Source organism: Giraffa tippelskirchi, chromosome 7, assembly GCF_054371585.1.
Source record: "Giraffa tippelskirchi isolate mGirTip1 chromosome 7, T2T-mGirTip1v1.2.pri, whole genome shotgun sequence".
NCBI classification, from domain to species: Eukaryota; Metazoa; Chordata; class Mammalia; order Artiodactyla; family Giraffidae; genus Giraffa; species Giraffa tippelskirchi.
Genome location: NC_137281.1, coordinates 66,619,079 through 66,634,244, shown reverse-complemented (window position 1 = coordinate 66,634,244; position 15,166 = coordinate 66,619,079). Strand labels below are relative to the sequence as shown.

General features: G+C 38.6%; 1 pseudogene; it reads left to right on the top strand.

The window, feature by feature from the left end:
• The first annotated feature begins 5,212 nt into the window (after positions 1-5,212).
• On the top strand, positions 5,213-6,142 carry LOC145513770 (olfactory receptor 10A7-like; annotated as a pseudogene).
• Positions 6,143-15,166: the final 9,024 nt, after the last annotated feature.

Sequence of the window (15,166 nt, the reverse complement as noted above, 5' to 3'; positions counted from 1 at the left end):
TTAACTGGCTCTTTGCACATCGAAGGACTTAATTAATATTAACTTTCTAGTTTATCCTTTCTTCCTCTCTCCTTCTCTCCCTCTCCTTCCTCCCTTCCTTCCTTCTTTTCTTCCCTTCTTTTTTTTTTCTTCTTTTCTTACTTTTTCATTCATAACAAGGGAGTGATGTAGTGGGCTGGATATTTTAATGTCCACTTTGAAAATGAATAAGTTTAGGAAGGTGAGATGATATGCTTGAGCTTACAAGACTAGTAAGTTTCCATGCTGCCCTTACTGTTTCCTTATAAACAGTTTGCATTTATCAGCTATGCAACTGTGGATGATTCCAGAGTTTAGCATGATCAGGGAGAAGAGAAACTAGGGTTCAAACATTCTATGTGGACAATTGAGAGTATACTAGGGTCATAATCATCTTTAAATTCCAGCTGATTTTAGGACACTATTCTGTGCATAGTCTTTGAAGCCTGCACTTTAGAGTTTGCTGTTTTTGTGTTAAATGTGTCCATTTTCGTGATTGCCAGATTTAGGCAATATGCAAGGTTGAGAATACCCTGGTGACTGGAAGGCATGGTTTAACCTGGTAAACGTTCATATGCAGGAGATGGAGAAGGGAGCAATCAATACACACAGCAACCGGATTCCCTTAGAACACATAATTAAATTTTATTCATTGATCTTGGGATATCATCCCTCAAGAATCTAAAATTCAGCCTAAGGTACTGAGATGAGAAAACTCAAATAACTTAGGGATTCCACTGTGTATGCATTTGCCATCTTTATTTTTAATCTATAAAAAGGTAGAGTTGGATTTTAGCAACATCTCATTTGTGGTTATCATAGAAGAAGCTTTATTTTATCTTCATCGAATTGTAGTTTTTACATATGTATATCATGTCTGTTTTTTTTTTTTTGGCATGAATATGTGGTGAGGACAGTTATGAAGATTATTTCCTACAACACTCAAGAGCTTTCAGTATTTTATCTGTGGTGCATCTGATTGTAATTGTTTATTGAGATATTAAAATAATAATAGCAAAATAAAACAATGAATTATTTAACTAAAGAGCATTTTGGACTTAGGTGAACTCAAGTATAAATTTATGGCTTTTCTAAGTATCCTAACTTTGAGACAGTCGTATAGTCTCTGATCACCAATTTTCTCATATTTAAAATGGATATAAGTATATTAGAGTTCTTGTGATGATATGATTTACTATCAGCAAAGTACTTAAACATGTTTGTCATGTAATAATTATAATCAGTTCAGTTCAGTTCAGGCGCTCAGTCGTGTCCGACTCTTTACAACTCCATGAATCACAGCACGCCGGGCCTCCTTGTCCATCACCAACTCCCGGAGTTTACCCAAACCCATGTCCATCGAGTCAGTGATGCCATCCAACCATCTCATCCTCTGTCGTCCCCTTCTCCTCCTGCTCCCAATCCTTCCCAGCATTAGGGTCCTTTCCAATGAGTCAACTCTTCACATGAGGTGGCCAAAGTATTGGAGTTTCAGCTTCAACATCAGTCCTTCCAGTGAACACCTAGGACCGATCTCCTTTAGGATGGACTGGTTGGATCTCCTTGCAGTCCAAGGGACTCTCAAGAGTCTTCTCCAACACCACAGTTCAAAAGCATCAATTCTGCGGCGCTCAGCTTTCTTCACCGTCCAACTCTCACATCCATACATGACCACTGGAAAAACCATAGCCTTGACTAGACGGACTTTTGCTGGCCAAGTAATGTTTCTGCTTTAAATATGCTATCTAGGTTGGCCATAACCTTCCTTCCAAGGGTAAGTGTCTTTTAATTTCATGGCTTCAATCACCATCAACAGTGATTTTGGAGCCCAAAAATATAAAGTCTGACACTGTTTCCCCATCTATTTCCCATGAAGTGATGGGACCAGATGCCATGGTCTTAGTTTTCTGAATGTTGAGTTTTAAGCCAACTTTTTCACTCTCCTCTTTCACTTTCATCAAGAGGCTCTTTTGTTCTTCTTCCCTTTCTGCCATAAGGGTGGTGTCATCTGCATATCTGAGGTTATTGATATTTCTCCCGGCAATCTTGATCCCAGCTTGTGTTTCTTCCAGCCCAGCATTCCTCATGATGTACTCTGCATATAAGTTAAATAAGCAGAGTGACAATATACAGCCTTGACATACTCCTTTTCTTATTTGGAACCAGTCTGTTGTTCCATGTCCAGTTCTAACTGTTGCTTCCTGACCTGCATAAAGGTTTCTTAAGAGACAGGTTAGATGGTCTGGTATTCCCATCTCTTTCAGAATTTTCCACAGTTTATTCTGATCCACACAGTCAAAGGCTTTGGCATAGTCAATAAAAGTATAATAGATAGAATTTAATGTCTCTTTTTTATATAAATTTATTTATTTTAGTTGGGGGCTAATTACTTTACAATATTGTAGTGGCTTTTGCCATATATTGACATGAATCAGCCATGGGTTTACATGTGTTCCCCATCCTGAACTCCCCATCTCATCCCTCTGGGTCATCCCATTGCCCCAGCCCTGAGCATTTGTCTCATGCATCGAACCTGGAATGGTGTTCTGTTTCACATATGATAATATGCATGTTTCAATGCTATTCTTAATGTCTCTTTTTAAATTAATTTATTTATCTTTAATTGGAGGCTAATCACCTTACAATATTGTAGTGATTTTTGCCATACATTGACATGAATCAGCCATGGGTGTACATGTGTGTTTCATTTTTTAAGTGATTCTTTTTTTTTTTTTTCTTTTCCATATAGAAGATTTTTTTTCTAGGGGTTGGGTTGGGGTGGAAAGGTGATTCAATTGCCTCTGTGTGTGTGTGTGTGTGCATGTGTGTGCTCAGTTGCTCAGTCGTGTCTGACTCTTGGCAACCCACTGATTGTAGCCCACCAAGCTTCTCTGTCCATGGAATTCTCCAGGCAAGAATACTGGAGTGGGTAGCCATTCCCTTGTTTCTGTTTTTAAAAGACTTATCTATCATGTGGTGTAGAGATTAGGAGTGCTCTTAATTCCTGCCTTGTGCTCTTAACAAAAGCCCCCTAAGGAGGATTGCGTATATGTGTATATAAAATTATGATAGCAGTTAACATACTTTGAGTCTTCACAAGATAGAGCTAACTCTGTTCTAGGAGCTTCACATGTATTATCTCATTCACTTGGTCCATCAGCTCTATGAGAATGCCACTCTTGCCCCTGTCCTGCATGTAAGAACAGTTAAGCACAGACTGGTGTTACAGATTGTGCAAGTAAGGCCTCCCAGCTGGTGAATAGCAGAGCCAGACCTGTGATCTCAACTCTCCAGTGGTGGACCCTGCTCGCTTCACTGTGATCGCCTTACTGTGTGCCAATTTGCTGTCAACTGAGAAACTCACTCTGCATATACTTTGCTATCATGCTAATCACTTCTTAACATTACCAGCATGTCTCTTATTTTCAGAAGGACTTTCTGACTGCTTTTTGGAGAGTCTGAAAGGACTCTGTCCAGACCCATCCCTCCTTTATCTCTGGACTTCATATTTTAGATTATCTGGTTTATCAGCTCACTGAGCTATTTAATTTGAAAAGCCTTGATTTAAGTCAAAATAAAAGAAGATTGTCTAAAACGTATCACGTGCAAATTAATATTATTTGAAAAATGATGTTTTTCATAAAGTAGTCTTTTTCATGATCTGCAACTGCTTGGTTCATAAATGTCTTTTTGCGACATTTATGAGGATTCCTCACTTTCTTGGGAATTGATTTGTTTCCTTCTTTCCTTCATCTCAACTTTATATGGACAGTAAGTTTTATGAGAGTATCAAAATGTCTGTTGTATTTATCACAGCAAGCCCAGCATCTGGTATATACTAGATTATTGAAAAGACTGATTTCAAAAGAAAAAAGAACGAAAAAAAAAAAAAGAATGAAGAATGAATAGATGAATAACTGGCACCTTATTGATATTGTAACTGTGCCCACCTCTAGGACTCGTCATTACTCCATACCTTTCTAACTTCCTGGTTTTGATCTGCTGCAAATCAATTAACCACACACACTATTGATAATTCTGTGCATAAACTGAGAGTAGGTAAACACAAGGCATAGAGTCTAAGGAACTCTCAGTGAATCGAACTAGTAAGTTTAATTTGTCTGGATCCTTTTTAATGCTATTATTTCTCTGAAATGTTTTTTTTATTAGAGAAATGAATTCTGGATAAATGCAGGAACACTGTATGCTATTAGCACTATTAATAATTTGTGTTATTTGTGAATAATTTTTACATGTAAACATTGTCTTAAATTCTTTATACATATTATTTAATCCTCAAAAAATTGGTTCTATCATTATTCTTATTGTGTATATATACAATGAAACAATCCAAATCCCACTGCATGAAAGTGGTGAAGCTGGGAGAACTGGCAATTAGTGTGATCCATCACTGCTTTTGTGACTGTGTGCACACTCTGTTCTTAGGGTATCAGAATGTCTAATCACTAGAAAGCTGCATCAAGGTGATACAGAAGTACACAGACTGCCGTTCTGGCTTTTACTTTAAAGTTAGCAGGTGGCGCATGAAGCAAAGCTCTTTATTGCTTTTACTTGAGTGCTGCAACGTGCTGTTGCTAGGTGCAGAACACAGACATAATTAGACATATTTGAAGAAAGAAGCATAAGTAAGGTTTTGAAGAATGGGTATGATTTGGAAAGATGGTGTGCATGCATGCTCAGTCACTTTAGTCCTGTCTGACTCTTTGCAACCCCATGGACTGTAGTCCATCAGGCTCTTCTGTCCATGCGATTCTCCAGGCAAGGATACTGGCGTAGGATCTGTGCCCTCCTCCAGGGGATCTTCCCGACCCAGGGATTGAATATGTGTCTCCTGTGTCTTCTCCATTGTAGACAGATTCTTTACCACTGAGCCCCAGAGGAAGCCCTTGAAAAGATTATGAACAGCCAAAAGCACACACCCTTAGAGAAAAGACAAAGATAACTATTTAACTTCATTAGTATTTGAGTTTGACTATTGTCTTGGAATATTTCCTTTGAAAGCAGAAGAAATGCTTTCCACTTGTAATACAACTCAGATACTCAAGATATAATATCAGACCAAGATTTCTTGTTGTCTTACTTATGTCCTAAATTTCCAACATTGTGACCTAGAAGCATTTGATTTCTTCTTCAAGTGAGTGGATGGTTCTATAAAAGAGAGGTGACCTCAAAAATGAATATGATAAAAACAAACTTCACTGTGACCAAATTTGTGTTCCTGGGGCTCTCATCACAGCCAAAGATGCAGCTCATTCTTTTTATTATGTTCTTGTTCTTCTATTTATTAGATGGGGAACATTATCGTTATAAATACCATCCACATATAAACATGTCTCCAAACTCCAATGTACTTCCTCCTCACTAATTTATCCTTTCTGAATATCTGCTACACATCCACTGATGTCCCACAAATGCTGTCCAACATGGTGGGCAGAAAGAAGACCATCCCATTTCCTAGTGTGCTACTCAGATGTACTTCTTCCTCTCCTTTGGAATGACTGAATGTGTTCTCCTTGGTGTCATGGCTTACGACAGATATGTGGCCATCTGCCATCCTCTTCACTACACAGTCATTATGAACCAAAGCACCTGTGTCCAGTTGGCAGGCATTTCTTGCACCAGTAGTTTCCTGAGTTCCATGGTCATCAACATCTTCACCTTGAGTTTACCCTACTGTGGACCCAATGTCCTGGATCACTTCTTCTGTGAGATCCCTTCCATCCTGGGGTTGACTTGCATTGACACCTCATTTACCGAGATGGTTGTTTTCGTCTTTACTATCATCACTGTCTTCATTCCTTTTCTTCTCATTGTTGTTTCCTATGCCCAAATCCTTCTGACAGTTCTCAGAATGCAGTCAACCTCTGGAAGGCACAGGGCGCTGTCCACCTGTGCTTCCCATCTGACAGTGGTGGCCTTATTCTATGGAACTGGTATCTTCATGTACATGAGACCCAAGTCAAAGACCTCCAGGGCTGGGGGCAAGATCATCGCAGTGTTCTACACTATGATCACACCCATGCTCAACCCCTTGATCTATAGCCTAAGGAACCAAGATGTAAAAGGGGCTCTAAGAAGACCTCTTGCAAAACAGAGGATATGAGAGTTCTCAACGGGACACAATGTCAGGTGGTAATATAAGATGATTGACTTCTGAATATGAAGTGATAGAGTGAAAAGTAGCTCCAACAGTTAATATCTACCCTGGAAACTCATAAAAGGCACATCATTCCAGCTAGAAACTCAACTAGCATCATGGCTCCCCCAAGGACAAACCACAGCTTTCATGTGTCAAAGCAACACCCCTTATTGAGTGACTACTCTTTTCTTACTCCCTGAAAAATCTTGCTTCTCTAAAATCATAGACTCTCAGCAAATGACTTCTTTAAATCATATCAATAAGGTGAATTATCTTAACTTCGGCTACTTTAACTTAACTATACATGAAGTATGTAAAGGGCCTTGATAGAAGAATTATCGATTTTTAACTCAGATGCAGAACTTCAGGTAAGAGTTTTTGGAATGCACATTTCACATCTATCTTAATTTTGTAGTTTCCAAGGAACCAAGACTCTGCAGGTACTTTGTGATTTAGACCCCATTACACACAGCCCTGCTTTGAAATGAATCTATCAAATATTTCTTCATTTAATTTTTACTTTAACCCCACCCTTTTCTCCAGATCCTGGTGTGTGGTATTCCTCTTTATAATGGATCAATAAATCTGATTTTATCTGACTATAGGCTTATTCCTGGTGGTCCTAGGCTGATTGTGTGGACAGGAGGATAACAATGGTCAGAAGCAGAAGATTTGGTCAAATGTGAATGAATGAATAAACTCATTCATTCACTATATATTATTGAATGATTATAGAACATAATGTTAAGTTAAATAGAAATACTTCCTTTCCTCATGTATACATAAATATTTATAATATACATATAATATGGACACTTACATTGGAAAACTATGATAAACGGAATAAGGGAAGTACTGATCAAGGGACTGTGACAGATAGTAATACATAAGATGACCTTCTCTGAGGAAGCTGCATACAAAGACTGGAAGGAGAAGTAGGAGTCACACTGAGAAGAGTTTTCTAAGTAAAGGGGGTTTGTGGGCAAAGACTGGAGACAGCTTTCTCTATCTGAGGGGGTAAAGAAAACTAATGAGAAGCAGGAGGTGTGTGGTGAGCAGACAATAGCCAGACCATGCAGGACTAAGCTGATTGTGGTAAGGAGTAGGAATTTATTCTTAGAAATGTGTAAGTATTATCAAGAAGGGTGATATGACACAACTAGTTTTGAATGGTTTTTCTGGATGTTGTATAGCAGAAAGATATACATGTGTGTATCACAAATGTGTGGAAACAATTCCTGCGTTTTGAAGCTTTTCAGCCATTGATATCTTTAGAAAAGAATCATTCCTTAAATTAAGAGAATAGCAAAAACAAACAAAAAGCTTAAAGATGGGCTTTGAGTACCGGAGTAGTGGTTTCTAAAATTTTATCACTTGCTTATTTCACAATTTAGAATAAAATTAAAAGAAGGTAATTTCCATTATACAGATGTCCAATAATTAAATGCAACCATTTATTTTAATTAAATACAAAGGTGTACACAATAAAAAAAGGACTATTTCTGATTAAATAGGTGAAGGAAACATCACTGGTTTAAAGAATGTTTTAAAAAATTAAAAGCAGGGGCTTTTCATTTAAGACTATGCAATTCCAATGCAGGGGGCATGGATTCAATCCCTGGTTGAGAAACTAAGATCCCACATGCTGGGCAGCCAAAAATAAATAAATTTATTTAAAAAGTAAAAAGCATATAGGGTTATCATTTTCATCATTCAAATTCCATATATATGCATTAGTATACTGTATTGGTGTTTTTCTTTCTGGCTTACTTCACTCTGTATAATGGGGTCCAGTTTCATCCATCTCAGTAGAACTGATTCAAAAGTATTTGTTTTAATGTCTGAGTAATTTTCCATTGTGTATCTGTACCACAGCTTCCTTATCCATTCATCTGATGATGGACATCTAGGTTGTTTCCATGTCCTGGCTATTATAAACAGTGCTGCGATGAACATTGGGGTACACGTGTCTCTTTCAATTCTGGTTTCCTCAGTGTGTATGCCCAGCAGTGGGATGGCTGGGTCATATGGCAGTTTTTTCCCAGTTTTTTAAGGAATCTCCACACTGTTCTCCATAGTGGCTATACTAGTTTGCATTGAGACACAGTTGCATAGAACAGTCTTATGGACTCTGAAGGAGAAGGTGAGGGTGGGACGTTCTGAGAGAATAGCATTGAAACATGCATATTATCATATGTGAAACAGAACACCATTCCAGGTTCAATGCATGAGACAAATGCTCAGGGCTGGGGCAATGGGATAACCCAGAGGAATGGGATGGGGAGGGAGTTGGGAGGAGGATTCAGAGTGGGGAACACATGTAAACCCATGGCTGATTCATGTCAATGTATGGCAAAAACTACTACAATATTGTAAAGTAATTAGCCCCTAACTAAAATAAATAAATTAAAAAAATAAAAACAATCAACCTTCTCTTTATCTTTATCTAGATATCTCTAATCTCTCTAGAAGAGATTTATTATAAAGTAATTTTAAAATTTATATATTATAAACCTGTCAACATTTCTTCTGAAATGATTTTCACTTTTTGAACATTCTATATTAATTTTAAGAACAATAATGCAATCACTGTATGTACATAACCACTACTATCATATATCATACATCATGGTACCAGTTTTCTCAATAGGTATATTTGCCCTTTAAGAGAACACAATTAATTTAACATTACTGTTAGAAAGTACTAGGGTTGTAAAATATTGAAAAGGAGAAAAGTCACAGGGAAGCAAATTATTTGTTATCAGTACTTCTCTTCCAAAATCATCTGAAAGCTGAACTACTTATTTGATATCATCTATTTTGCTGTTTTCCTCCGCTTAAACATCAATAATGCCTTTTTGGCCCATTTGAACTTTCAATGGTTCAGCTCACCATAAACCATAGGCAATGGGGGGGGGGCTTTCAACAAATGCTTCACAACACAATACTGTCTAAATCTTGACTCATCAATTTAATCAAAATATCAGATTGAATACAGCCATGTACCATAACTTCATAGAGTTTACCCAAACCTCTTCTCAATTCTAATTATACTTATCATGTTCTCTAATGCTATACATTTCCCTGTTTTCAAAATACTGGACTAGGAACCAGTAGAAGTTAGCTCTCTTCCCAGCTCTACTATTTAAAAGCACATTAGCATGGCATTTGGGCTTCCCAGGTGGCTCTAGTGATAAAGAACCTGCTTGCCAATGTAAAAAAGACATAGAAGATACTAGCTCAATCTTGTTATATCACAGAACTTGAGGATGGAAAGAGACTACCTTAAAGTTTCACAGTCTGCCAAGAAAACTCCCTGTGCTCAGTCTTGTTTGACTCTTTATGGTTCCATGGACTGAAGCCCACCAGACACCTCCTCAGTCCATGAAATTTTCCAGGCAAGAATACTGGAGTGGATTGCCATTTTCTACTCTAGGTTATTTTCCCCACCCAGGGGTTGAACCTTAATCTCTTGTGTTTCCTGCATTGGCAGGCAGGTTCTTTACCCCTGGCACCACCTGCTTCATATAAAAAGAGTATGTGTTTTAATGTTAAAGAAAAATTACATGTGCAGTACTTTTCTACCACAAAGGACAGCTGCCATTAATTAAGATGCCAAATGCTTAAATACACTACTTGGAATTTTCTTATATTTTAATATCTGAATTAGGGCATTTTTGAGAATAAAAGGTCACATAATTGATACTTACTCCAAGACAGTAGGCCAAAAAATAAAACTCTCAAGCAAAAGGACAACTGGCCATGGTAATATTATCTTGCTTTGTTCTCACAGAAACTCCATGTTGTAGGTGTTATTGGTATCATTTTACAGATGAGAAAAATCTGGAAGGTGATTTCAGGAGTGAGTCCTAGGAGAAGTAATGACTGATTTGTGACATAAAACAGAGCATGTGTTCTCTATGTGGGTTAGTTTTATTCGATGCTTAGGACTAGAAGCAAGAATAAATGCAAGAAAATTTAAGCTATATTCAAGTTCAATGTAACTTGTACTTCTAAGGGGCTTCCCTGGTAGCGCAGCTGGTAAAGAATCCACCTGAAATGCAGGAGACCCTGGTTTGATTCCTGGGTTGGGAAGATCCCTGGGAAAAGGGATAGACTACCCACTCTCGTATTCTTGGGCTTCCCTGGTGGCTCAGATGGTAAAGAAACTGCCTGCAATGTGGGAGACCTGGATTTGATCCCTGGGTTGAGAAGATCCCCTGGAGGAGGGCATGGCAACCCACTCCTGTATTATTGCCTTGAGAATCCCATGGACAGAGGAGCTTGGTGGGCTACAGTCCTTAGAGTCACAAAGAGTCAGACATGACTGAGTGACCAACATTTTCTCGTACTTCTAAGAGGTGGGATGTAGAAGCAAATGACTAAGATGAAGCTGAAAATGCCAAATTTCAGGCATCATCTGTGGATGGCATTCATAACACTGATTTTATTATGGGCTCGGATCCCTGTCTCCAGATGCCAGGTCTGGTGAAGAGGCTTATTATTTCACTAACATTTAATCTAGCAGAGGTAAATACACAGATACCAACACAGCTGTTTTCAGAGCACCTCAAGTGACTGCTTAGTTTTGGTGTTTGGTTGTTTGAAGTGGTCTAGACATCAAATATGTCAACTTCTTTCTTTTCATAAACATTTCTCAGTGTCCATTATGAGGTTTCTATTGCCATGGCAACACCCAGGCACATCTTATATAGTGTCTGTGTTTCAAGGCGTTTATACACATATGTGCATATCTATCACACCCACAGGTGTAACTTATCAATTAAAGGATTTTCTATTCAGAAGAGTAGGTTTTTTTAGCAGTTCAGTAGATCAAAGAATGAGGGCTTTTTTGGAGACTGGTATGTAAGCTGGTCCTTGAAGGAACAGACAAGTTTGAATATTCCGAGACGTGGAGTTCAGACTATTAGAGAAGCAGGAAGTAGAGAGGGAAGGAGTAGAGAGCTGGGAAGAATACAGAGGTAGAAAAATGTGAAGGCCATTTAAGAAATAATTTTATAGGAGAATTTTTTCACAAAACAAGCAGGGAGAAACAATATCAGAGAAGGGGCTTAAGGAAGAGGACTTAGACTACTAAGCAAAGGACTTCGGCAATTTTACAGTTTCCATGTTAGGGAATAAGGGTAACTATGGGATAGGATGAGGAATCTTAGACCCTAATTATGTCTGGTATCCTCTCTAAGGAGCTTCCCAAGTTGTACTAGTGGTAAAGATGCAGGAGTGTAAGAGACACAGGTACAATCCCTGGGTTGGAAAGATCCCCTGGAGGAGGGCATGGTAATCCACTCCACTATTCTTGCCTGGAGAATCCCATGGACAGAGGAACCTGGTGTGCTATAGTCCATGGGGTCTCAAAGAGTTGGACATGGCTGAGCGACTGAACTGAACTGATGAATGTCAACTAGGTGAAGTCAGAAATGACAGATAGATAGATAGATAGATAGATAGATAGATTAAAGCAACAATTGTTAAAAAGAAATCTCACCTGAACTGTTATAGCTTGAAAGTGGAGAAGCTGAATTTAGACCCAGCTTTATCTCATTCTGACATCTTCTGTGTTAACTGCTTCTGCATCAGTTTTTGCCTTTAGTTGCTCTTAGTATGGTGTTTACCAGTCCTTTGTTGATTAAAGGGAATAATAGCCTTTCAAATGGTTTTTGTAGTCTATTGTAGAGAATATGATCAAAATACTTACCTTTATTATGATTGTATTGCTGGATAAAGTTTTTAATGTATGAAAGCTAATTCAAGCCTTTTTAAACACCAGACATTTATGTATACTTATTTGAGCAAAATAATAGGATAGGTGAAGTGTAAATAATGCCTTCATTTTATTTTTGAAAAGACTGCAGTACAGAGACATTGCAGGATTTATCTGACATTATTATTGGTGGGACTGACTAAGACTAAGGTGATTCAACTTCTATCCTCTTTTCTCTTTCCATTATAAGTTGATATAATGCTTCAACCACAAATTACATGGAAAAAACTGTTTTCCTCATTTAATTGCATCACAATTACAGTGATATTATTTGCAGTTAAGATATGCTGCTGCTGCTAAGTCGCTTCAGTCGTGTCCGACTCTGTGCGACCCCATAGATGGCAGCCCACCAGGCTCCGCCGTCCCTGGGATTCTCCAGGAAAGAATACTGGAGTGGGTTGCCATTTCCGTCTCCAGCGCATGAAAGGGAAAAGTGAAAGTGAAGTCGCTCAGTCGTGTCCGACTCTTAGCGACCCCATGGACTGTAGCCTACCAGGCTTCTCCGTCCATGGGATTTTCCAGGCAAGAGTACTGGAGTGGGGTGCCATTGCCTTCTCCGAGTTAAGATATAAATGAAACAAAAATAGAAGGAATTTATGTTTATTAAATATATTTATGGAACAGATTTTTAATAAAGATCACTGCATATTATTGGACAAATGTTAAAAAGTAAGCATTATTATTTCTATTTAGTAGGTAAATAAATATAGGCTTATAGAGATTTATTAAGTTGTCCAAAGTCTTACAGAAAGAAATAGCAGAACCTGTATGAGGATTATTTTCAAATAATACAACGCCTGAATATTTGCCATTGGTCAGAGTGGAAAGTAGAGCCCTTGGATCAACTTTTGACTCTATTACTTACATTTGACAAGTTTATTGATCTTTCTGAATTTTGGTTTTATCCTCTTTAAAATGGGAATAATGCTTACCACTATTCATTGTTGTAGGAACATAAAGAAATTTAAAGTGATTCATTTACTGACTGGATACAACTATCAGTTAAGAAAGAGATGAAAGGTAGCCCTTTAATAGCAAAGTCACTGAATATTGATTTGAGACATAGAAATGATATTCAGAGACCTTTCGGGTGGTGAAGCTACTAGAAGCTACTGTTCTTTTCTTTTCTTTTTTTTAAATTATGACATATACTACTTGGTTTGTAGTTAATGGGAAAGTAAAGCCCCATTTTCTTATTTTTCACATAGCATATAGGATTATTCATTGGATTATTAAAAATAAAAACAAAAACACTCAAAACAGAAAGCTGAATCTCTGGACTGTTTCAGGACTGCCAACTCTGCTGCTGCTGCTGCTGCTGCTAAGTCACTTCAGTCGTGTCCGACTCTGTGAGACCCCACAGATGGCAGCCCTACAGGCTCCTCTGTCCCTCAGATTCTCTAGGCAAGAATAGTGGAGTGGGTTGCCATTTCCTTCTCCTCCCAACTTTACATCTGTCTATTATCCCCTGTAGTTTCCTCCATAATGTGACACCAGGGATATTTTAAGAACTCACGATCTGATGGGTGATTTTGAACTAGATCAATTTCAACTCATATATAATGACACCCATTAGAAAGACTGGTAAATTCTGAGGCTTCTATCCCTAAAACTCTCTGATGATTTTCATGATGAGTGGAGATGCTCTATACTTTAAGGCAACCATTGTGCTTCCCTGACCTTTCACTGTACTGGACTAGAGGAAGGGCTGAGATAGAAACATTGTAAGTACTTGAAATGGATGATGTGATGGAATATCAACATATCTGAGAAAAACTTAGATGTCCTTAGATCCCAATCTCTGTCTTTACCCGATCCTGATAGTAGCACTCTTGCTTTCTAATTCAAGATTTGTAGGCTTCCCTGGTGCTCAGTCATTCAGTCGTGTCCGACTCTTTGTGACTCCCATGGACTGTAGCCACCAGGCTCCTCTGTACATGGGATTCTCCAGGCAAGAATTCTGGAGTGGGTTGTCATTTCCTTCTCCACTTTCCAGGTGGCACAGTGGTAAAAAGAATCTGCCTGCCAATGCAGGAAATGCAAGAGATGGGGGTTCAATCCCTGTGTTGGGAAGATCCCCTGGAGTAGGAAGTGGCAACCCACTACAGTATTGTTGCTGGGATAATTCCATGTACAAAGGAACCTGGAGGGCTATAGTCCATGGAATCACAAAGAACTGGACACACACATGCACCCATACCATAGCATTGAAAACACACAAAGAAAAGTTATATCATCCTCTACTGTCAGTCATTGATATGTCAGAGTTAATGGAACTATTCTTTGATAAGGGCCTTGGGATGATGGTAGAAAACATGAAGATTCTTGGCCCCTCAAGAGGCTAGAGTTTACTTGCAATTAGAAGAGAGGGAGAGGAAAGCAAAGGGGAAATTAAGGATGAGAGCTGGACAGCCAGTCCTATAGACATTACAGTCTTGTGAAAATTAGCCTTAGGGATTGATCCAAACTGTATCCTAGAACTTCTCTGAGGGCTGAAAGGATGTAGATATGTGAGGCTGACCAAACTCAAATGTCTACCCTTTTCAATATTAAGTGGAAGAGATCATAGGGTACCAGTGATTATTAGGTGAAACCAACCACTTGGCATCAGGGAAAACTGAGGACTGGAAAAAAAAAAATGTCTTGTCAATATTCACAAACCTAGTTAGCAGAGCCTGAGTCTCCAGCTCTTATTCTTGGGCTTTGCATTGTTGTTCAGTTGCTCAGTCATGCCCAATTATTTGTGACCCCATGGACTGCAGTATGCCAGGCTTCCCTATCCTTCACTATCTCCCAGAGTTTGCTCAAACTCATGTCCATTGGGTTGATGATGCCATGTAACCATCTCACCCTGTCACCCCCTTCTCCTCCTGCCCTCAATCTTTCCCTCTTCATAGCTCCTGATTTTATTGGTGGCAGGAGTTTCAGAGAGAGAAAGCACAGTAAATTCTCTCTGGAAGCACAGCAAACACCTGTCCTTGGCACGTGTGTGTCTCATGTTTGTATCCTCCAGAGGCACATATCTAGCATTTATAAGGTTTTGCTGAATATATGAGTGAAAGGATCCTGGGATGAGTTAAGTTATCCTTCACATCAGCCCCATTCCTCGTGTATTTAGCTAAGTTTTTTCTGACTTCCCTTCACAGTAGAGAAATTTTCAACATTTGAGTCTATCATTCTTCATGACTCTGAAAAAAAAATATACT